Below are 24,124 nucleotides of genomic sequence, written 5' to 3'. Positions count from 1 at the left end.
TGTCCCCAGAAGGAATTTCTCCTCCCTGGAGACTGGGCATTTTTTAATGAGAAGAGTCTGAGAGCATCTCACAAGGACCCTTTTTTCCTCCCATTCCAGAGTCATGAGGACATCTTTACAGATCCTCATTCTGAGAATCGGTTGGAGATGTTGAGTGCCTTTTCATATATCTATTGGCCATCTGTATGTCCTCTTTGGAGAAGTTTCTATTCAGGTCATTGTCCATTTTTTCATTGGATTGTGTGCGCTTTTTTTTTCTTTTTTTTCTTTTTTTGGTTTTGATTTGTATAAGTTCTTTATACATTTTGGATATTATCCCCTTATCAGACAAACAACAAATATGTTCTCCCATTCTGTTGGTTGTCTTTTTATTTTGCTGATGGTTTCCTTTGCTGTGCAAAAACTTTTTATTTTGATATAGTTTCATTTATTTTTTTTGTTTCCCTTGCCTGAGGAGACATATCAGATAAAATATTGCTATGAGAAATATTCAAGGTTTTACTGCATATGTTTTCTCCTAGGAATTTTACATATTCATGTCTAACATTTAAGTCTTTAAGTCCATTTTATATTATTCTTGTGTGTGACCTAAGAAAGTGACAAATTAAAACTGCAATGAGATACAACTTTACACTGGTTATAATGATTATCAATAAACCAATGAACAACAAGTACTGGCAAGGATGTGGAGAAAGGGGAACTCTTTTGCACTGTTGGAGGGATGCAGATTGGTGCTGCCATTATGAGAAGCAGTATGGAGTTACCTCAAAAGATTAAAAATGGAACTGCCTTTTGACCCAGTGATCCCACTTCTAATAATATACACAAAGAAACCAAAAACACTAGTTGAAAATAAAATAAGCACCCATATGTTCATTGCAGCATTATTTACAATCACCAAGATATGGGAGCAGCCCAAGTGTCCATCAGTAGATTAGTGGATAAAGCAACGGTGGACCATTTATATATTGGAGTACTACTTGGCTGTAAAAAAGAAATTTTACTCTTTGAGACAACAAGGATAGACCTGGAGAACATTATGCTAAGTGAAACAAGCCAGTCAAGGAAAGACAAATACCATATTATTTCACTCATATGTGGAATCTCATGAACAAACTGAACAAGCAAAATAGAGGGAGCCATAGATAGCAGATTGACAGCTATGGCAGGGAGTTATGGATTAGAGGGACTGAGCAAAAAGAAAAAAGGACTTAAGGACATGGACAACAGTGTGGTGGTTGTGGGGGAGGGTAAGGAAGTTTACGGGGAATAAATGATAATGGAAAAAATACAATTAAAAAAAAGAGACTCAGTTGGAGTTCCTGGAAGGTTGGCAAAAGTGTAGCCCTGCCCCTATGATTGCAGGCCATAGTTTTCACTGTCATGATAGCTCACACTCAGACTTTTCATAATTCCTCACAATTTCCACTTAAGTGTTCCTAGCTGCTCATATATTCTATAATCTTCTCTTCTATGGAAACAAATTGTGAGCACACTTAGGATGTGCTTGTTGCTCCAGATATTAAAGTTGTAGTAACCTCAGTTCTCTGAAGAATCTAAGTCATTGATTTTCAGTTTTTAATCTCACACTTGTAAGGATTGTAAATGAGATCTTCCAAGCTTTCATATATTGAGCCAGATACCAGAAGTACCCCCTTTGACCTTTTCCTCACACAATTCCACTGAATGTGGTTCAATGTTATCATCTTTTTCAGTTGCTAAATCTCATGGTCATTGTTCAGTTTCTACTTTGGTGCGTAAGTGACATTGGCCATAATTTCCCACTCTTCTAGAAACTTCTTTGTCTTACTCTCTTTACTTCTGTAACATCTCACTTTTCTGTGTTTTTCCCTCTATTCTTTGATATTTTTATCTTGATCTTCCTTATCCAAACTAAACATTAGAGTTTTCCAGGACTTGATAATGGGTTCTTTCTTATTCTTCTCATAATTACACCTTTTTCCATGACTTGAGAAACAATTTATATGATAAAGCCTTCTACATTTATATATCCAACCTAAACCTTCTCTGTTATTACCAACTGACTACAGAAGACTTCCAGTTGGGTCAGTCATTCATAGGTATATAAATTTTAATACATCCAAAATCAAACACTTGACTCTTTAACTCATCTAAAATTTTCCCTTTGCCAATATTTTCCATTCCCAAAAATGGCATTACTATCTGAGTTGAGCCATAAATCTGGAAGCATCATTAATCTTTACCTCTGATTAACCCTTGCATAAAATCTATCTAAATATTTTTACTATCTTTGTTCTATTTTTTCCTATTGCCACCATTCTAGTTTATTTCACCATTATCTCTTGTCTAGAAAATTTCAAAAACTTTATTATTTGTCTTATCTTATACTATTGTCTTCTTCCAATCTGCTTTCCATATAGCAGCCAAAATTATTTTTTACAGATTATTTAATTACCTAATGTCCCAGAAAAAATACTTTCAAGAGATTCCTGTTGCTCTTAGAATTAGTCTAGACTCATTTATTTTTTATGTTTTTTATCACTATACTCAATGCATGTCCTTTATTTTCTTTATAGCATTTACCCCAATGCATAAATACATGTGGAATTTATTTTTCTGTTCTCTTCCTGGAGGATATTTTAAGACCCATGATATCAAGGACCAGGTTTGGTGTTCACTAAGAATTTCTCTGCCCAGCACATTATCAGTGTGGTAAGTATGATCAATTTCATTTTCTTAAAATCTGGGAAACACACTCTAACCAAAAGAGATATTTGATTGGAATGAAAGAAGAAAAAAAAGACTGAAGCATGTGTGGAGGACAGATATTTTTTACTATGCCCAGGTGTTGGAGGGAGGCAAAGGATGCATATGTGAATAGAGAAATAGAGTAATTGTAAGCATATAAAAGGGAAAATATGATAAATGGGTAGTAATCAATATTTCATTTAGAATATTTTCCTAATGTAAAAAAGTAATCTTTTTCCTTATTGTTTGTTTATGATAAAGAAAAGGAGAGAAAGATTTTTTTTTCTAAAAGAATTTATGTAACATTTTCTTTCATTTTAAATGAATAGATTATCTTTTTAAAGAAAGAAAAACAGCAAACAGAATTCTGAGATTTGGAGTTAACATTGATATTGTCAAGATCCTGTGCCACCAAAGGCGAACATGGGCACTGTGTAATACGATGAGCACACAGATCACTCAGAATGTTTGATGTTTTAAGGGAATAGCTGAAACAAAAACAATATTTTAAAGTCTTCCAGAAAATGTATTTGTGAAACTCAGTTGGGGAAAAACTGACTCATATGAATTTTTTTCTGAAGCACAAGGACACAGTATATCAGGATTTTCAAGCTGTCTGACAAGTTGAGTTACTCCAGGGCATTTTGCAAACAATCAAGTATATTCTAGAAATTAATGAAGAGTTTAATTGCCTGAGAAAGTGTTTATCATTTTTGTATGTTATATATAGGAGCATTAGGAAGAAGTGAATCCTGTTGCTGAAAATTTGTGAAAAATCTAGATCCTAAATAATCTTTCTGGGCCATTTGAGCAAGGGTAGTGCCCCATAGGATGGAGTAAGTGGTCCTTAAACAGCTGAGTGATTAAATACATTTAGGAAGTATGTATTCCAGATACACAGATGACTTACCTCTGGAAGTCTAATAAGCTAGTTTAAGTGGTGAAAATTCAGGAGATAAATATAATGTATTGATTTTTTTCTGTTTTATTTATTTTATTTATTGTTGTTCAGTTACAGTTGTCTTGCCTTTTACCCCATTACTCACCCATACCCTACCCCTCGACTCCCACAGTCAATCCCCCACCATTGTCCCTGCCCATGGGTCCTCTGTTTGTGTTCTTTGGCTTGTCCCTTCCCCTTCTTTCCCTCTCCTCACACCCCTCTGGTCACTGTCAGGTTGTTATTTATTTCAATGTCCCTGGTTATATTTTGCTCATTTTTTTTGTTGTTTTTGTTGATTAGTTTCCATACATAAGTGAGATCATACGGTATTTGCATTTCACTGCCTGGTTTATTTCACTTAGCATAATGCTCTCTAGTTCCATCTATACTGCTGTAAAGGGTAGGAATTCCTTTTTTCTCTCTGCTGTGTAGTATTTCATTGTATAAATGTACCATAGTTTTTTGATCCACTCATTTACTGATGGGCACTTAGGCTGATTCCAACACTTGGATATTTTAAATAATGCTGCTATGAGCATTGGGGTGCATAAGTTCTTTTGAATTTGTGATTCAGGATTCTTAGAGTATAGCCTCAGCAGTGGGATCACTGGATCAAAAGGCAGTTCCATCTTTAGATTTTTGAGTAAATTCCAAACTGTTTTCCACAGTGGCTGTACCAGTCTGCATTCCCAACAAAAGTTTACTGGGGTTTCCTTTTTTCATGCCTCTGTATGTCCTCCTTGGAGAAGTGTCTGTTCAGGTTTTTTGCCCATTTTTTAATTGGATTGTTTGTTTTCCTGGTGTGGAGTTGTGTGAGTTCTTTATATATTTTGGAGATCAAATCCCTGTCTAAGGTATCACTGACAAATGTTTTCCCATATAGTTGGTTCCCTTTTCATTTTGTTAATGTTTTATTTATACATGCAGGAGCTTTTTAATTTAATGTAGTCCTATGTGTTTATTCTTTCCTTTATGCCCCCTTGTCCTAGACGATGTATCAGTAAAAATATTGCTGCATGTGATATCTGAAATTTTCCTTCCCATATTGTCCTCTAGGACTTTTATTGTGTCACAGCTTACACTTAAGTCTTTTATCCATCATAAGTTTACTTTGATATATGGTGTAAGTTAGTGTACTTGTTTTCTATCTTAGATGTCAACACAATACCCTGGTATGCAATTAAGATCAGGTCTTAATGTCTTTTGATGAATGGAATGTTAGTGGTGGCTCCTACCCTTTTTTTTTTTTTTTAGTAATCCTCATTGACTTACAGGGAGCCTTTTTGTTAAATCATACTATAAAATTTAGCTCTCTCATTTTTTATAGAAAGTAGTTTTTGAGTTTCTAAGAATCTTATATCTTAACTTAGTACAGTAACAACATTATGAGATTTAGGAGAAATATTTTCAAAAATGGCAACTTAGGAGAGACACCTCAAAGTCCATCACAAGGGTGTTGTTTTGCCTACTCTGCTAAGTGATGGCAAGAAATTGTACTGCATTTGGACAGGAACAATTGTGTGCCTAGATTTTTAATGGTTAGGAAATGATTAGAATGTTTGCCAGAGAATCTATTCAGTCTTTCCATCTCTTTATCTTGCTGTGATTGAACATATTCTAATACTTCTTTGTTTTTATAGATTATTTTTGAGTTGTCCAATATGTTACTTAAGTTTTTAAGTAAAAAAAATGACACATTTTTTATTTTCAAAAATAACTTTATTGAAAAACACATTCACTGTTTTGTTTTGTTTTTTCCCCCACTACAGTCTGCCATCTTTCAAGCAACTTCATAATTCCATCTTCCCAAAACTTCTAATCTTTTTTAGCAAAGAACTCTTCTAGGTACCTTTTGCAGCATTCTGGGGAATTGAATTTTTTTCCATTAAAAGCATTTTTGAAAAGACTGATATAAATGGAAATTGGAAGGTGCAATATCTGGTCAATATGGCAGATAGATCAGAAGTTCCCAGCCAAGCTCTAAAAGTTTTTGCCTGGTCATCAAAGGAGCATATAGTCTTGCCTTATCCTGATGGAGGATTATGCATTTTCTTTTGACTAATTCAGGACGCTTTTCATTAAGTGCTGCTTTTAGTTGGTCTAATAGGAGCAGTACTTGTTGGAATTAATCATTTGGTTTTCCAGAAAGAGCTCATAATAGAGGACTCCTTTCCAATCCCACCATATATGCAACATTACCTTCTTTGGATGAAACCAGCCTTTGGTGTGGTTGGTGGTGATTCATTTCTCTTATCCCACAATCTCTTCAGTTTCACATTATTGTAAAGTTTTGACTTTTCATTGCCCATCACAATTTGTTTTAAAAATGGAATGTCTTTGTTACATTTAAGTAGAGAATCACATGCAGAAATACTGTCAAGTTGTTGTTTTATTTTATTTTATTTTATTTTATTTTATTTTATTTTATTTTATTTTATTTTATTTTATTTTATGTTTTTGCATAACTTACTTGGAAGACAAACATTAAAGCAATTAATGTAGCCAAGCTGGTGCAAATGATTTTCAATGTTTGATTTGGATATTTGTGTATGTCAGCTATCTCCTGCAAGGTATAATATTCATTGTACTCTATAATGTCTCCATTTTATCCCTATCAAATTCAACTTGTCTACCCGACCTGGGAGCATTATCCAGCAAGAAATCTTCGGTACAAAACTTCACAAACAAACCATTTTTGATACATTCTATCAGTCACAGCACCTTCTCCAGACTGCACAAACCTTTTTTTATTTTTATTTTTTTGCATTTCTGTTGCAGTTTTACTTTTCTTGAAATAATAAAGCACAATATGCTGAAAATGTGCATTTTCTTCCATCTTCAATATTAAAATAGCTACACAAAAAAAATCACCAATTTGCCCTGGTTGGTGTGAATCAGTGGACTGAGTGCCAGCCTGCAAATCAAACGGTCGTCAGTTCGATTCCCAGTCAGGGCAGATGCCATGTCCCCAGTAGGGGGCACTTGAGAGGCAACAAGGCATTGCTGTTTCTCTCCCTCTTTCTCTCTCTCCCTTCCTCTCTTTAAAAATAAATAAATAAAATATTTTTTTTAAAAAATCACCAGTTTTGAAGAGTTTTTTTTTTCAAATGCACACCAGTAGGACAGCTGTCTCAATACAATCTAACAGAATTGTTTAGAATGAAGTTAAAGACAACCAAGCACTACTAGAGACATCTTACGAGGAAAAAAAATGAACAAACATTTTGGTCGTGGTAATCGTACTGGGAAAATTTTATTTTGACCTAAAATTGATATTTTAATCATTAATTTTATATTGTTTTCTCATGGAAATATATTTTTAGATGTATTTATTTATTTATAGAGAGAAGGAGAGAGATGGAGAAAGAGATGAGAAACATCGATATGAGAGAGAAACATTGATTAATTGCCTTTCATTCATGGCCCAACTAGAGATCAAACCCGCAACCCAGGCATGTGTCCTGACTGGAAATAAAACCAGTGTTCTTTTGCTTTGAGGGACAATGTCCAATCAACTGAGCCACACTGATTAGGGACCCACAGTCTTATTTTTAATGTGCATAAAATTTTGAAGGAAAAATTAAAAAAAAGAAAATTTATTTTATGAATAAGCCATAATATTAAATATATAAAATCTATTAAAAGAACAAGTATATAGATTTAACAACTGACCAGTAATCATGCAAACTCAGAAAGCTATTGCCTAGAAGATACAAAAGTAAATAAATATACAGAATACTCACTTAAATTTAGATATTAATTTTTTAGTATAAATATGTACCATGTATTATTTAAGATATACTTACACTAAAAAAAAACTTTTGTTGTTTTTTAGAAATTTGAATTTTGCTGTGTCTTTTCTTTTTTCTGGCAATTCTCTTTGAGATTGGAGACTTCTGGAATTCCAGTATTTTGGCATCTAAGGCAATGAATGTTTTAATTAAATTTAAATAAACTCATTACTTTATCTCTCTATTCTCATCGTTATACAGTCAGCTAATTAAGGCAGGAAATTTGACTTTACTTCTCTTTTTTCTTCACTACATTCAAATCTAATTGATGTAAATGTTGGGATACACTTATCCAGTTACATTATGCAGTTATGTTTTTATGAATGCTACCCGATGTTACATTCTCATCCATACCTTTGCTTATATATCTGGGTTTTAATTCAAAGCTCCTAGTACTTGTTCTCTATGTGATCCTGAGTTTCATGTGAAAATCACAACTTTATTTCTTTCAGAATTTAAATGTATTTTTTCCAGGTTTTTTCACTTCCTAACATTATTTTATTTTGTGAATTCACACACACACACACACACACACACACACACACACACACCGCCAATACATCTATGGAAACTAACAAGTTACTTTTCAATATTTTAATTGAGGAAAAAGAAATATATTCTGTAATTGTTATTGCTTAGTTATTTATATAACAGGGTTTATAAAAGGTTCTACTAAGTAATGAAATGTTAAGTGGTTTGTCTGATTCAAATAACCAGACTTTAAAATGAGCTTATTCATTATTATATATGAAGCATTCCCCAAGAGCACAGCTGTGCAATTTAATTCCATTGAAACCTCCTCCCACTTAGCAAAATATTTAGATACACAGACATATAGATAGAGAATCATAATAGGGCAGATAGGAAATAGACAATGATTAAAGTATAAATTCCACTTGCCACAACCTATTTTCATGATTTTTCTCCCTATGAATCGAATGCCTTTGGGTTTTTGTGTGGCAGAAATAGAGAATCTTATAGCTGAAACATATTGTTACAAATGGTTTATGCCCTACCATTTTCCCCAATGAATTTTCTACTTTTTTTTCTTACAGAGAGAAGAGAGGAAGAAAGAGAAGGAGAGAAATACCAATGTGTGGTTTCCTCTCAGGCATGCCCCTCAACAGGGGACCCAGCCTGCAACCCAGGCATGTACCCTGACTGGGAATTGAACCAGCAGTCCTCTGGTTCACAGGCATGCACTCAATCCATTGACCCACACCAGTCAGGGTTGAATTCCTGCTTTCTGAATAAAAATAATTGAGTTCTATAACCCATCACACATCAGTATTAGTGAACAGTCATCTTTCTTTTCTAATATTAGGAGCCAATAGAACGAGTGAGCCCTGACAGCTGTGTTAAAGGAAACAGAGATTTCTGATCAAAGGTCATTGATATTGATAGTGCTTACTCAGCAGGTGCCTTGACAATCAGTTTTAATGAGTCTAAGCCATACTTATTTCTTCTCCTGCTGCTGATATATTGCTAAATAAATAAATAAATAAATAGCTATAAAATGGTGGTTAATGTGTCATAGACATCATAGGCACAGACTTCCTAATAAGCTTTAATTTAAACAGCTTAGAAGCAAAACCCAAAATAACTAATAATGTATGTGTTTTTGCTACAGTGGGAGTTATAAAAGACTTAGGAAACTCATCTTCCTTGAGTGATAGTCATTAATAACTCAGTATGACTTTGATCTCATCGTTATTCAATTAGGCAAATCTATAAAGTACATCCCTAAGTTGCAATTTAAAGTAATTATTTAAATCAAGAAATGCCAAATAGTAGCAACATCGAGGGTCACCACCCACAATTTTGAGCTCCAATGGCATTTTCAGGGAGACTCATTTTTTTTTCATAGATGAAAGTCAAAACCTGAATGCTCTGCCAACCATCATGTTATTTAGGCTTTTCATCTAGTTTTGTTAAAGCTTATGGGTTTTGTTAGGTGACCTTGATCCCTGGCAGTAAGTGATAAAATTATGAATTGCTACCAAATCCAGATGGGTCAACAAATACACAGGTAACAAAACAAGAATTATTCAAACGCTTGCCAAGAAGGAGTAGTAGCTATTACTATCATGGCTCATAAAAAAAGCAAAATAAATAACAACTTTCACACTGTGTATTCTCTCTCTCTTTCTTTTTTAAGCATCACCTAAGGGCATGCTTATTGATTTTAGAGAGAAGGAAAGGGAAGGAGAAAATGGGAAAGAAACATTAATGTGAGGGAGAAATATTGATTGATTGACTCTCACATGTGCCCCAAACTGGGGACCGAACCTACAACTTAGGTGTAAGCCCTGCCTGGTAATTCAACCCATAACCTTTTGTTTTACAGGATAACTCTCTAATCAACTGAGCCACACTAGCCGGGGCCATGCTATATGCTCTTTTAAACGTATGAATTTGTTCAGTCATTTATTTGTTCAAAACTATTATTTGAATTCTTTGTACATACATTTGTGTGTGGTGACATGAGTTTAGGCAATAGAGAGATGATAGCGTGCATGAAGGTTACCACTTGGCACTGATGGAGCATGGTGGTAATTATGTGTTGATGTCTGTGAGTTTGTCATAACTAGAGTTAATGTAAGTTTGATTTTGAGATGAATTACTTAAATAAATTTTTAAAAAGTTTTGTGCGAGAACCTATTGAGTTTAATAGATATTTTTCATGCATAATTGCTTATAAAAGGGATAACTTATTTTTGACTTAATGGAGTACATTAGCTATCTACTTCCATGTAGTAAATTATCCCAGATTTTGTGACTAATACCAACAGGCATTTATCTAACTCACTTTCTGTAGGTCAAGAATTCAAGTATGGCTTAGCTGAGTGGTTTTGGCTCAGAATCTCTTACCAGGTTGAAGTCAAGATGCTAGATAGGGCTGTAATTTATCTGGTGGTGTACCTGGGCTTGTGGTGAACTTCCAAGTGTGATACTGTGACTGATGGTTGGAAACTACAGTTCCTCCCTACATTGGCATCTTCTCAGGACTGCTCATGATTTAGTAGCTGACTTCTCCAAGAACAAATGAACAAGGAGAGGATTAGAACCCAAGAAAAAAGCTGCAGTGCCTTATATAATCTAAAAGTAGAAGTGACATATACCAACAATTCCACCATCTATTATTGGTCACACAGGCCAACCATGGTACAGTGAAGGAGGGGGTTACCCAATGGGATAAATACCAGGCAGTCCTCAGAGGTATAGCCACCTGAGTTTTTCATAATACTGTATGTAGATAAACTTCAACATTTTAGTTTTCTGTCAATAAAACAATATTGCCTAACAGATCGTATTATGTTATTTCACTATTTAATTAAGTGGATTAAAATAGCTTGAGTCACTCTTTGAATCTCATATTGGTATGCTTTTCTACACAGTTCAGATAAGATTTATGTTTCCATTAAATATTCTTTTTCCTATTATAAAATATGGGACTGTATTTGTTTTCCATTTCTGATATAAAGTTACATATTGCTATAAACTTAGCGGCTTAAAACAATTTTTTTTTCTGAAAGTTTCTGTATTTCAGAGGTTTAGGAGGACTTTGTTGGGCCTTTTGCTTATGTTTTCACAGGGCTGAAATCAAAGTATTGATATAGTTCCCTTCCTTACTAGCGACTCTGAAGAAGAATCTCAGGTTGCTGGTTGAATTGAGTTCCTTTTGGTTATAGGACTGAGATATCTGTTTACTTGCTGACTGTGAAGGAGAGACTAGTATCTGCTCCAAGAAGTTATCTAGGTTTCTTGTCATGTTTCCTATGTGGCTTGCTCCAGCAATGGTCTGGTTGAGTATTTCTCATATTTTCAATCTCAGTTGTCTCATCCATACCATCTCTCTGACTTCAAGCTAGGAAGTTTCTCTGTTTCTATGAGCTTATATGATTAGATAGGTTCCAAAAAGATAACCCCAGGTAATATCTCATAAAGTCCATAATCAGTGTGATATTTTCAGATGAGCATTTTTATTTAATCTTTATTGCATTTTTCTATAACCATTCAGTCTCCTTATACCTGCCTCCCCCAGGAATCACCACACTGTTGTCTATGTCCACGAGTCCTTTTTCCTTTTTGTTCAATACCTCCATCTCATACCTTCCCCCACAAGCTATCGTTCTGCTCTCCATCTATGAGTCTATCCCCATTTTCCTTGTTAGTTTAGCTTGCTCATTAGATTCTACAAGTGAAATCATATTGTATTTGTCTTCCTCTGACTGGCTTATTTAACTTAGCATAGTGTTCTCCAGGTCCATCTATACTGCTGCAAAGGATAATTTTTTTTTTTTACAGCTAAGTAGCATTCCATTGTGTAAATGTCCCATAGTTATTTTATCCACTCATTTACTGATGGACACTTGGGCTACTCCTATATCTTGATGACTGTAAATAATGTTGCAATGAACACAGGGATGCTTATGTTCTTTCAAATTAGTGTTTTGAGTTCCTTCGGATATATTCCCAGAAGTGGGATCACTGGGTCAAAGAGCAGATTCATTTTTAATTACTTGAAGTATCTCCATACTGCTTTCCACAGTGTCTTCACCAGTCTACATTCCCAGCGACAGCGCAAAAGTTTCCCTTTCTTTACATCCTCAATAGCACATGTTGGATGATTTATTGATGAAAGTGATTCTGACAGATGTGAGATGATATATCCTTGTGGTTTCATTTTGCATTTCACTGATGATTAGTGATGTTGACCATCTATCTATTCATATACCTATTGACCATCTGTATGTCTTCTTTGGAGAAGTGTCTATTCAGGTCCTTTGCCCACTTTTTAATTGGGTTTTCTTTTCTTTTTTCTTCTTTTATTTTCTTTTGATGTTGAGTTTTGTAAATCCTTTATCCTTGCCTAGAGAGATGTATCCAATAAAATATTGTTATGAGAAATGTCCAAGATTTGTCTGCTTGATTTTTCTATGATTTTTATGTTTTGGGTCTAACATTTGAGTCTTTGACCCATTTTAAATTTATTCTTGTGTGTGGTATAAGAAGGTGGTCTAGTTTCACTTTTCTGCATGTATCAGTTCACTTTTCTCAACATCATTTATTGAATACACTATCTTTAAACATTTATATGTGCTTGCTTCCTCTGTCAAATATTAATTGACTATAAAGGTGTAGGTTTATTTCTGGACAGTGTCTCCTGTTCCATTAATCTATGTGTATGTTTTTTATGCCAGTATCATGCTATTTTGATTATTTGGCTTTATAGTATAGTTTCATATTAGATAGTGTGATTCCTCCAAGTTTATTCTCTTCTCTCAAGATCTCTGTTGCTATGTGGGGCCTTTTGTGGTTCCATATAAATTTTTGAGATATTTGTTCTAGTTCTGTGAAATATGCCATTGGTACCTTGAATAGGGATTGCATTGAATCTAGAGACTGCTTTGGGTAGTAAAGATATTTTAATGATGTCTGTTCTTCCTATCCATGAACATAGAATGTGCTTCCACTTATTTGTATCTTCTTCAATTTCTTTCTTCAGTGTCTTATAATTTTCTGAGGACAGGTCTTTTAATCCTTGGTTAAGTTTATTCCTAGGTATTTCATTCTTTTTTGTAACAATTGTGAATGGGATTATTTTCTTAATTTCCTTTTCTTTTAGTTTGTTATTGGCATATACAAATACAACTGACTTCTGGATATTAATTTTGTATCTTGGTCCTTTGCTGAATTCATTTATAAGTTCTAGTAATCTCTTTGTTGAATCTTTGGGGTTCTCTATATACCATATCATGCCATCCAGAAATGATGATTTTTACTTCTTCCTTTCCAATTAGTATGGCTTTTTATTTTTATTCTTGTTTGATCGTTATGGCTAGGAGTTCCAGAACTATGTTGGGTAAGAGAGGTGTAATTAGAAATTCCTGTCTTGTTCCCAATCTTAAGGGGAACACTTGTAGATTTTGCCCATTGAGTATGAGGCCAACAATGGGTTTGTCATATATGGCCTTTTTTATTTTTAGGTATGTTCCCTCTAATCCCACTTTTCTGAGAGTTTTTTTTTTTAATCATAAATCAGTGCTGGATTTTATCAAATAATTTTTCTGCCTGTATTGATATGATTTATGTAGTTTCCACCCTTCATTTTGTTTATGTGGTGAATCACATTTACTGAGTTGCAAGTGTACCAACCTTGCATTCCCAGAATAAATCCTTCTTGATCATGGTGTATGACCTTTTTGATCCATTTCTGTACTCTGTTTGCTATTATGTTGTTCAGGATTTTAGCATCTATGTTAATCAGGGATATTGGCTTATCATTTTCTTTCTTTGTAGTGTCTCTATCTGGACTTGGGTTAGGATAATGCTGGCCTCAAAAAATGAACTTGGAAGCCTTTCCTCTTGAGTTTTATGAAGTAGCTTGAGAAGGAGAGGTGTTAGTTCTTGGAATGTTTGGTAAAGTTCACCTGTGAAGCCAACTGGTCCAGGAATTTTGTTGTTGTTGTTGTTACGAGTTTTTTGATCATGGTTTCAATTTCACTAGGTATAATCTGTCTATTCAGATTCTCTGATTCTTCCTGATATGTTTCTAGGAAATTATTCATTTCATCCAGGTTGTCCAGTTTGTTGGCATGTAATTGTTCATAATATTTTCTTACAATCCATTGCGTTTCTATGGTGTCAGTTGTTATTTCTCCTCTTTCATATCTGATTTTATTTATTTGAGTCCTCTCTCTCTTTTTTATTCATGAGTCTGGTTAAAGTTTTGTCAATATTGTTATCTTTAGAAAGAACCACCTCTTGGCTTTATTGATCTTTTGTATAACTATTTTAGACTCTATTGTGTTTGTTTCTGCTCTGATCTTTATTATGTCCTTTCTTCTACTTACTTCATACTTTGTTATTCTTTTTCAAGTTCTTTTAAGTAAAAAGTTATATTGTTTATTTGGGCTTTTTTGATTTTTTGAGACAAGCCTGTAGTACTATGAATTTCTTTCTTAAGGTTGCTTTCCCTATGTCCCACGGATTTTGTATTGTTGTGTTTTCATTTTCATTTGTCTCCAGGTATTGTGTGAATTTTTCCTTGATCTCATTGATGGCTCATTCATTGTTTAATAGCATGTTATTAGCTTCCATGTCTTTGTGTATTTTTAAATGTTCTTTTTGTGATTGATATCTTGTTTCATAGTATTGTGGTCAGAGAAGATGCTTGATATGATTCCAATCTTCTTAAATTTATTGAGACTTGTTTTGTTTCCTAGCATGTGGTTTATCCTAGAAGACATTCCACGTGCACTTGAAATGTATATTCTGCTGCTTCAGGGTAAAATGCCCTGAAGTATCAATTAAATCTATTTGATCTAGTGTGTAGTTTCAGGCCACTGTCTCCTTGTTGATTTTCTGTCAGAAAGATATATCCATTGAAGTAAGTGGAGAGTGAAAATCTCCAACTATATCTGTATTTCTGTTGATCTCTACCTTTATGTCCACCAAGATTTACTTCACATATTTACGTGCTCCTATTTTAGGTATATAAATGTTTATTAAGGTTATATCCTCTTGTTGGATCATTCCATTTATCACTATGTAGTGACTCCGTGGCTGAAATCAAAACTTGATTTCCAATGATTAATTACCCCTTACCCTAGCATTAATTAGTCAGTAGAGACCACAATCCTAACTCCTTTAGTCATCATGATAGATGATTTTTTCCCTATATAATTCATCCCTTGAAGGCCATCAGGAAGTCAGTTCTTTGAGTAGTTACTCACCTGTGATTCTGGGCATGGTGCTACCTTCTCAGCTAATATATCCATATTTCCATGGCTGCAACTCCTGTTCATGTCTCACTGGGCTATGGTGTGTTAATGCAAATGGACCACTTCAGTTTGTTAACAATGATTTTTTGTTGTCTCTGAAGCCTTGTGAAATGTTTTTCAGCCACTGACTTAACTTTTACTTTATTCCACATTTTGATATTAATTTATTTTATTTTTTAATTTAATCTTTGTTTTTATTGTATTTTTCCATTACCATTTATTACCTCTATACCCTCTTCCACTTTCATCCATATCCCATCCCCTGAAATCACCACACTGTTGCTGTTCATGAGTTCGTTCTCTATTTCTTTCTCATTAGCCTTTTTAATGTTATTGTCTTTTGCCATCTGGATAAGCCAAAAACTTCCCAAATAAACAAATATTGTTTCCTTTTTAGTTCATTTTTTTCCTCCAGCCAAGATGTAAGCATAGGTAGATATACTTTGCTTCCTCGCACAATCAAAAGAAGGACACCAAATTTAAAAATAAAAAACAACCATAACTGCCAGAAAATCAAACTGTATGGAAGTCCAATAACCAAGGAATTAAAGGAGAAACATTCATCCAGACTGTTAATAGGGGTGGAGACAGGTAGCCAGGATGGAGATGATGAGCGGCAAGGCAGTGGCTGGAGGACAGGGAGGTCAACATGGCAGCTGATAGTCCCACATTTGCATACAGATAAACTAGGAGGAACAGCTGGGGAGCAAGACAGACCATACAACCCAGGATTCCAGAATGGGAAAAGAAAGTGTCAAAACCTCTGGCTGTAAAAATCTCTGGGGGTTTTGGCTGCAGGAGAAACTTCTAGCCTCACAGGAGTGTTTGTTGGAGAGACCTGCAAGGTCCTAGAATATACACAAACCCACCCACTTGGGAATCAGCACCAGAAGGGCCCAATTTGCTTGTGAGAAGCTGGGGAAGTGACTGGAAGCCAGCAAAGAGCTGAGCAAGTGGCAATGTTCCTTCTCTGACCCCACCCACATACATTGTCACAACGCAGCGACCTGGGCAAATACCTAAGGCTCTGCCCTTTGCAACATAACAGTTGTGCTGAGACAAAAAAATATGGCCCAAATGAAAGAACAGATTAAAACTTCAAAAATAAAACTAAGTGATGAAGAGCTAGCCAATCTTCTAGACACATAGATCAAAACACTGGTAATCAGAATGCTCACAGAAATGGTTGTGTATGGTCTCAAAATGGACAAAAAAGTGAAGGCTATGTAAAGTGAAATAAAGAAAAATATATAGGGAACCAAGACCAAGAATAAGGGGAAGGAAACTGGGACTCAAATCAATGATTTGGAGCAGAAGGACGAGATAAACATTCAAACAGAGTAGAATGAAGTAACAAGAAGTCAAAAAAATGAGAAGTTTAGGACCCCCTGGGACAACTTTAAATAGGTACACTATACCTATTTATGAGGTACACTATACAAGTATCAATATATCAGTATATTCTCCTTCACCAGAAGGAGAAAAGGGAAAGCAAGAAATTGAAAATTTATTTGAAAAATTAATGAAGGAGAACATTCCCAAGCTGACAAAGGAAATAGAGGAAGCTCAGAGGGTCCCAAAGAAGCTGGACCCAAGGAAGCACACACCAAGGCACATCATAATTACATTACCCAAGATTAAAGATAAAGAGAGAACCTTGAAAGTATCAAGAGGAAAGGATACAGTTACCTACAAAGGAGTTCCCATAAGAGTATCAGCTGGCTTCTCAAAAGAAACCTTAGAGGCAAGAAGGGGCTGGAAAGAAAGCTATAATTTAGAATGAAAGGACAGGCAAAGTGTTTCCCATAAGTTAAAGTTAAAGGAGTTCATCATCATTAAGTCCTTATATGAAAGGTTAAAGGGACTTACCTAAGAAAAAGAAGATCAAAACTATGAACAGTAAAATGACAACAAAGTTACAACTATCAGCAACTGTACCTTAAAAACAAAAACAAACCACTAGAACAGGAACAGAACCACAGAAAAGGAGATGACATGGGAGGTTATCAGGGGGGAGGGAAGGGGGCAGAATGGGGAAAAGGTACAGGGAACAAGTAACATAAATGGTAGGTACAAAATAGACAGAATAAAGTTAAGAACAGTACAGGAAATGAAGAAGCCAAAGAACTTATATGTATGGCCCATGGACATGAACTAAAGGGTGGGGAATGCTGGAGGGAAGCAGGTGCAAGGTGGAGTGGAATGAAGGGGAGAAAGAAATGGGACAACTGTAAAAGCATAAATAATAAAATACAATTAAAAATAAAGTTTTTTTTTAAACTCAATTCATTTCTCTTCTCCTACATTCGCTATCAGTATCATGAAGAAAGCAAAATAGCTTATATATTTTTTTGTGGAAACATCCTCAGCTAATTATGCAATTTCATCTTTTTATAATGTGGTCTTTCCCTAAATTGCAGGACAATTTCTTTTAGGCTTCCTGCCACAAAGATTTCCCTTCCTTTGGTTTCTAATAATATATTACTCACTTTTTTCCTGAACTCTCAACATTAATACCTCAAGTGTCCATATTTCTAATAACAGTTTGATCATGAGGATTTTGGTATTACTTAAGGCAATGTAGTTTTTCACTGTGGGCCTTCATTGACCTAAAACTGTCATAAATTATATTGATATTGGTATAGTGTACCTCATAAAATAATCTACTTTTTCAGAAAGTGATTTAATAAATATAGCCCTAATATAATGTATACATATTCTCTTTTTAAAAATAATTTTATGTCTACTACCTCTTCTAGTTATGAAAAATTTCATAATTGATGAAGACTTTTTTTTCTTGTTTCTATGCTCAAACTACTTAGAACATCATTCCTAGTAGTGGAGTACACATCTTGAAATGATGGAATGATGAGACCATCATTCCAAGTAGTGTACTCCAGGCCACCATCAATAACCCCTAAGTATTGGCATGTGAAAAAATAAACTATTTGTAAAATATTAGTGTCTCATTGTTTTCTCTGGTGTAATCATTATAATAATAACCAGAAACATACCTAAAATTATAAAACCAAAATAATAGAAATGTCTTATATTAACACTTGAGGTAACCTCTCAATATAAGTACATATTATGCAAAGAAAAATACTTCCTATAATTTTTTAACATAACATTATTCCTTTTATTAAAAAAACATGTTTATTACTAATAAGTAATACAGGATAATACAACTAATAAACCAAGATAAATCCCCATTACCTGCTATGCAGAAATGAACATTCTCAATATTTTAGATCATTTTGGATCTCTCTCTCTTTACATGCATGAATAAGAAAATGATGGAAAACCTTGCTTTCCTTATCCCACAATACCACGGGCTCTTTCTTTCCAGCTTGGGCCTGGCGTAATGGCTACCGCAAAGAAGGGTGGCAAGAAGAAGAAGGGCCGTTCTGCCATCAACGAGGTAGTGACCAGAGAGTACACCATCAACATCCATAAGCGCATCCATGGAGTGGGCTTCAAGAAGCGTGCCCCTCGGGCACTCAAAGAGATCTGGAAATTTGCCATGAAGGAGGTGGGAACTCCAGATGTGCGCATTGACACCAGGCTCAACAAAGCTGTCTGGGCCAAAGGAATGAGGAATGTTCCATACCGTGCGGTTGTCCAGAGAACGAAATGAGGATGAAGATTCACCAAACAAGCTCTATATGTTGGTCACCTATGTACCTGTCACCACTTTCAAAATTCTACAACAGTTAATGTGGATGAGAACTAACTGCTGATTGTCAAATAAAAGTTATAAAACTGTATTTGAGCTTTGGGTTCTTGTTTCTAGTGGTGATGTAATGTGTTTGTATATCGTAAAGTACTTGCCAATTAAAGAATCATTTGGAAAGTGAAAAAAAAAAAAAAGAAAATGATGGACAGGCAGACAGAATAATAAATTAAAAATTCCAAAAACAAAACAATCATATTTCATATAAAATACTAATTTTATTTTATATAATGAAAAAAATGAATGAAAATAAAATTGAAAGTTGTTAAGTATCTAATCGATCTTTATTTACCTAAGAATACTTCTGAAGTATTATAGAAACCTTTGGAGGGCTTAAAGTCATTTGCTTTTGTTTGGAAATTATTTCAACTTTAGTAGTATTTATGGTCTTCCTGCTAATAATAATAAAATAATAAATTCAATTACATATTGGTATATGATCTGGTGTCACATTTTAAGATGTTTGCTAGTTGTAGGTTTATTTTTAGATTGTAAGCATGTTTAGTACTAATAGTATAATGTGTATTGTTTTAGCTATTTTAAACAACTCCATATTTACTTTCAGCTCTTGCTATAAAGTTTCCATTGTTTAGGTCTCTATATGATTTTATGCCTTGGTTGGTTGCACTTATCCTGAAATAATATTCTTTTATTTTCTCCAGAAAAACATTGGTTTAAAAATGTCTGGAACATTCTTTTCCTCAGATATTTATTGATACATCCACTGCCTACAGAAATCTAGGACTGTTGTGAAGAATCTTTAAGTTGTTCTAATTTATCAATTATTCTGTTACTAGATTTTTCTCTGAAAGATTTTTAACTATGAATTCCATTTATTTCAAAGATTTGGAAATAAATCCAAGGTATTTATTTCTTCTTCAGTGAGCTTTATTTATTTTTCTTGTAGGAAAGTTCTTCATTTCAACTAAGTTGAACAATTTTAAACTTCAAGTTTATTGTTTTCTTACTTTAGGTTTGGAGTTAATTTGTTCTTATTTTTCTAGTTTCTTAAGGTGAATCCTAAGAACACTTATTTGAGAACTTTCTTCTTTTCTAAGTATTTGGTTCCATAAATTTCCCTTCATGTCCTTTCTTTGTTGCATTACACTAATTTTTATATGTTGTGCTGCTGTTTTATTTTTCTCTCTTTATAATATTAGTACCACTCTTAATATTTTCCATTTTCTGTCAGGGGTGATTCACTTATCATTTAAAAAAAAGTGATTCTCGTTAAATACTTTAAATCTATGTAGTATTAGTAACCTAAAACTTTTCTCTGCGTTCTGGGGTAATTTTTCTTGTGTATTCTTATTATGGCTTTTGTTTTAATTTCTTTCCATATTCTCTCTAGACAGATAGATACATAGGCAGAAGAGATAAATAGACTCTTACTCATAAATTCATACACACATATATACATTCATCTTGTACATGATAATCCCTCTGTCCTACTACTAGTCCTAAATGCTAGTCTTTAGCATTTTAGTGTGTTACTACGTTGCAATTTGTTGGTTCATGGTTTTTGATCATTAGTTCCTCCTTCACTGGCCTTTTGGGAAGGCAGAATTTTTTTCTGTATTGAAATTTAATTATCCCATGACTTTTTCCACATAAATTGATTTGTTTTAAACAGGAGTTACTTGACTAGACTCAATTTTTTCCTTGGCTTTCTCTTCTCACTTGACTTAAACTCATTTTTTCTAAAGATTTTATTTATTTATTTTTAAAAAGATGGGGAAGGAGGGAGAAAGAGAAGGAGAGAAACGTCGATGTGCAAGAGATACTTCGAACAATTGATCTGTCCTGCAACCCACGGATGTGCCCTGACTGGGAATCAAACCAGTGATCTTTCTGTTCACAGACCAACACTTAATCCACTGAGCCACACGAACAAGGGCCAATTTAAACTCTTAACATGAATTATTTGGCTGGACATTTCAGGATTATGGCAATTACTTTGTGGGGCATCTCTTTCCTGGCCAACTTCAGAGCCTTTTTGTGTCCACGATAGCATCTTTCCTTGTTTTGACCTTATTCCCACTGGATTCAACTCATATTCTTTTCATTTTTTATTTGAAATTATTGATATTAATTTTTGACATTAACATCTGTAGAGTACATGGAGGCGGTCTTGCTCCCTCACCTACCTGTGTGGGTAAACAGAGGGAGCAACTCCTCACAACCTTGAAGGAGTCTGATAAAGCAGTGTTCCCACAGGTCTTTGCCTGGGTCTCACAACCTTGAGCCCTGGGTATGATAAACTGCCCTGTAGCCTTGAGTACGATTTCATGCACAGCTCATGATAGTTACTTCATCTTTGGGCTTGATTGCCTGCTTTGTTTAGGGCTAGTAGAAAACAGGTAGGAGCTTTGGACGGGGTGAAGAGTCGAGGTGCCGACTTGGATATTGGCTTTGTGGCCTGTGTGATTTCCCCAGACCGGTCTTGTGTGTGTGACTCCCAAATAAAGGCATCTCAAGCATCTCCAAGGCTCCACGTATCTTCATCCATCTACCCAAGCACCAAGCAGACCTGTCCAGCCTAGAGAGACTGCAACACATCATTTTACCTTAGAAATAATATTAACATAGCTAATATTAATTAAAGATAATTATTATGTGCTAATTATTATTACTCTGTCTCTGTCTAAGTTGCATAGAAGATAAAACCTAAGAAAGCATTATTGTGCTCAGGCTTTACTACAATCTCAGAGCAGTGTGAATGAGGAGAATAGGGAAGAAAGTGATCAAGAAGTAGGGGAAAGAACACAAAATGGTTATAGCTCATAAGGGAACCCAGCTGGCCCCTTAACTTTCAGCTATAGGCCTTGGAAAAGCCAGCAGCAAGTCCATATGAGAGTTGGAAGCAGGTGAGAGAGAATGGAGGACTTGGCTTCCACCCCCATCCACAACCTCAACAGCAAGTGCAGCATCCACTCTAGTGACCCAGTCCGCACTGCAAGAATGGATAAAAAGCACATCAGAGAAGCAGTGAAAGCTCTGTTGCCACATTCCAGGTCTGGGAAAAATGTGAATGGATCATTGTTGAATGGGAAAGAAAATTTATTTTTAATGGTGATGTTATGGAAAATTCCAAGTAAAGAGTTGAGGGTCAGATTGTTCTTGACTAATGGTGTTCAATAAGATTTAACAGATATCTCTTTATTTACTAAGAATGAATCTAATGTAACTCCTGAAAAGACAAAATGTTTTTATAAGAAGATTTTGAACAAGCATGAAATTAAAACCATTTCTCAGATTATCCCACTCGGAACTTCAAAAAAGGAATATGAAGATTATGAGGTCATGCTCTGCCATCTAGGGAGATTCCACTTCTTCCTTACTGATGCAAGAATCAGGTGGCTCTTATCCTCAAACCTTCAAGACATTTCTGTAACAAAAAGAAAGTTCTAGTACCTGTAAATCTTCAAGCTAAGAATCTTCTCAGAGAGACTGAATAGTCCAGTGGTGGCACTGTCTGAAATATCTCTAAAACTGGTTCTTGCAGCACCCTATGCATTGTTCATACTGGGGTGCAGGTTCAGCACACCATTGAAAACATTGATGTTGTTATGAAAAGGCTTTCACAGACATTGCCTAGAAATAGGAGAGCATGAAACTCTTTTAACTTTATTTTCTATTTTGTATATTATTACAGTTGTCCCCACATTTTCCCCCTTTGTCCATCTCCACTCAGCCTCCCCCTCACCACCCCCTACTCCCTCAGAGATTACCCACACCATTGTCCATGTCAGTGGATCAAACATATGTGTTTTTGGCTAATTCTGTCACTTTATTTCATCCAGGCCCCCCTCCCCATCCCCTCTTACAGCTATTAGTCTGTTCCCTGTGTCTATACCTCTGTTTCTATTTTGTTCATTAGATTCTACATATAAGTGAGATCATATCGCATTTGCTTTTCACTGACTGGCTTATTTCACTTAGCATAATAATTTTCCAGTCCATCCATGTTGCAAAAGGTAAGATTTCCTTCTTTTTAACTGTTGCGTAGTATTCCACTGTATAGATGCACCATAGCTTTGTTATACATTCATTTACTGATGGGCACTTGTAGCATGAAATTTTTGCGTGTGAAAACTGAGAGACTGGTTGCCTTTCATCTTTTCTTTATTTGTCAGCAGTCAGGATGAAGCTCAAGGAGTGTGCACTCCTAGTCATAAGGAAAAAGAAGCAAAAGAAGTAGGAAAGCAAGAGTATAATGAAAAACAAACAGAGAAGAAAAGAAACGGGCTTATAAAACAGGCTAGAAAGTCTATAGCACCCCTAACTACTTGTTGTCTTCCAGTGAAGGACCCTGGAACCTAGAAGAAACAGAGGCCCCAGTTCAAGTCTGAGAAGAAAGAGACATGCAGTGTAAAAGCCCAAAATAAAGTACAAGGTGAATTTGAAGAAGAAATTCCACTAGTGGTCTCAATAGGAAAAACACTTACCAAAGAAAATGTGGAAATACAAATACATACCGCAGGAAAGAATTCTCCAGAAAAAGAGTCCTGGTCTTAATACACTTCACAGGAAGAAGACACAGGACTTCCCAGCTTTGGAGACCTGGAAAGCAGCAGCCCAAGATCCCAAGCAAAGACCCAGGGAAGAAGCCAAGAATAAAAGAAGATGCAAGGAGGGAAAGAAACTCGCCATTGGGAAAAAAAGACCCAAGATAGACACCCAAAAACCTAGAGGCTGAGTGCTAATAAATCTGCAAGAACGCCACCCCCGCACCGCAACACTCCCAAACAATGGCCAAAAAACAAAAAACAAACAAACAAAAAACCCCAAAGTGCCCCAGTGGAACTAAAATCAGTGACTTAACCAGGAGCAAACATCAGACCTTCCTGGAGAGCTTTCAAAAAATACCTGGGTCCTGACCATGTAGCAACTTTCTCCAAGAGTGAGACCCAGGCCTAAATATGTTTAAAACTTCACAGGTAATTATGGTATCTGTTAGTGGGTGGAAGAACCAGTAGTTTGATTCTATGTTTTAAATTGTTCTTTGTGTATTTGCGAGTATAATGGAAAATACAGTGCTTTTACTACAGGGACGAACAAAACTCTGGCTACTCAGTTTCAGTGGGATATTCCCTACACAGTCTACAGGGAACCACTGTGTCTCAGAAATATCTGTTAG

At 35.1% G+C, this 24,124-nt stretch overlaps 2 pseudogenes; both read left to right on the top strand.

Annotated features, from left to right (window-relative positions):
• Positions 1-18,604: 18,604 nt before the first annotated feature.
• Positions 18,605-24,124, top strand: part of LOC129074251 (60S ribosomal protein L31-like) — a 234,029-nt pseudogene continuing 228,509 nt past the window's right edge.
• LOC129074266 (ribosomal L1 domain-containing protein 1-like) lies at positions 21,862-23,808 on the top strand (annotated as a pseudogene).

The sequence above is a fragment of the Pteronotus mesoamericanus genome, unplaced genomic scaffold, assembly GCF_021234165.1.
Source record: "Pteronotus mesoamericanus isolate MK-2021 breed Mesoamerican mustached bat unplaced genomic scaffold, CSHL_Meso_final contig_48, whole genome shotgun sequence".
Lineage (NCBI taxonomy): Eukaryota > Metazoa > Chordata > Mammalia > Chiroptera > Mormoopidae > Pteronotus > Pteronotus mesoamericanus.
Note: the sequence above shows the minus strand (reverse complement) of the source record. Positions and strands in the feature narration are given on the sequence as shown.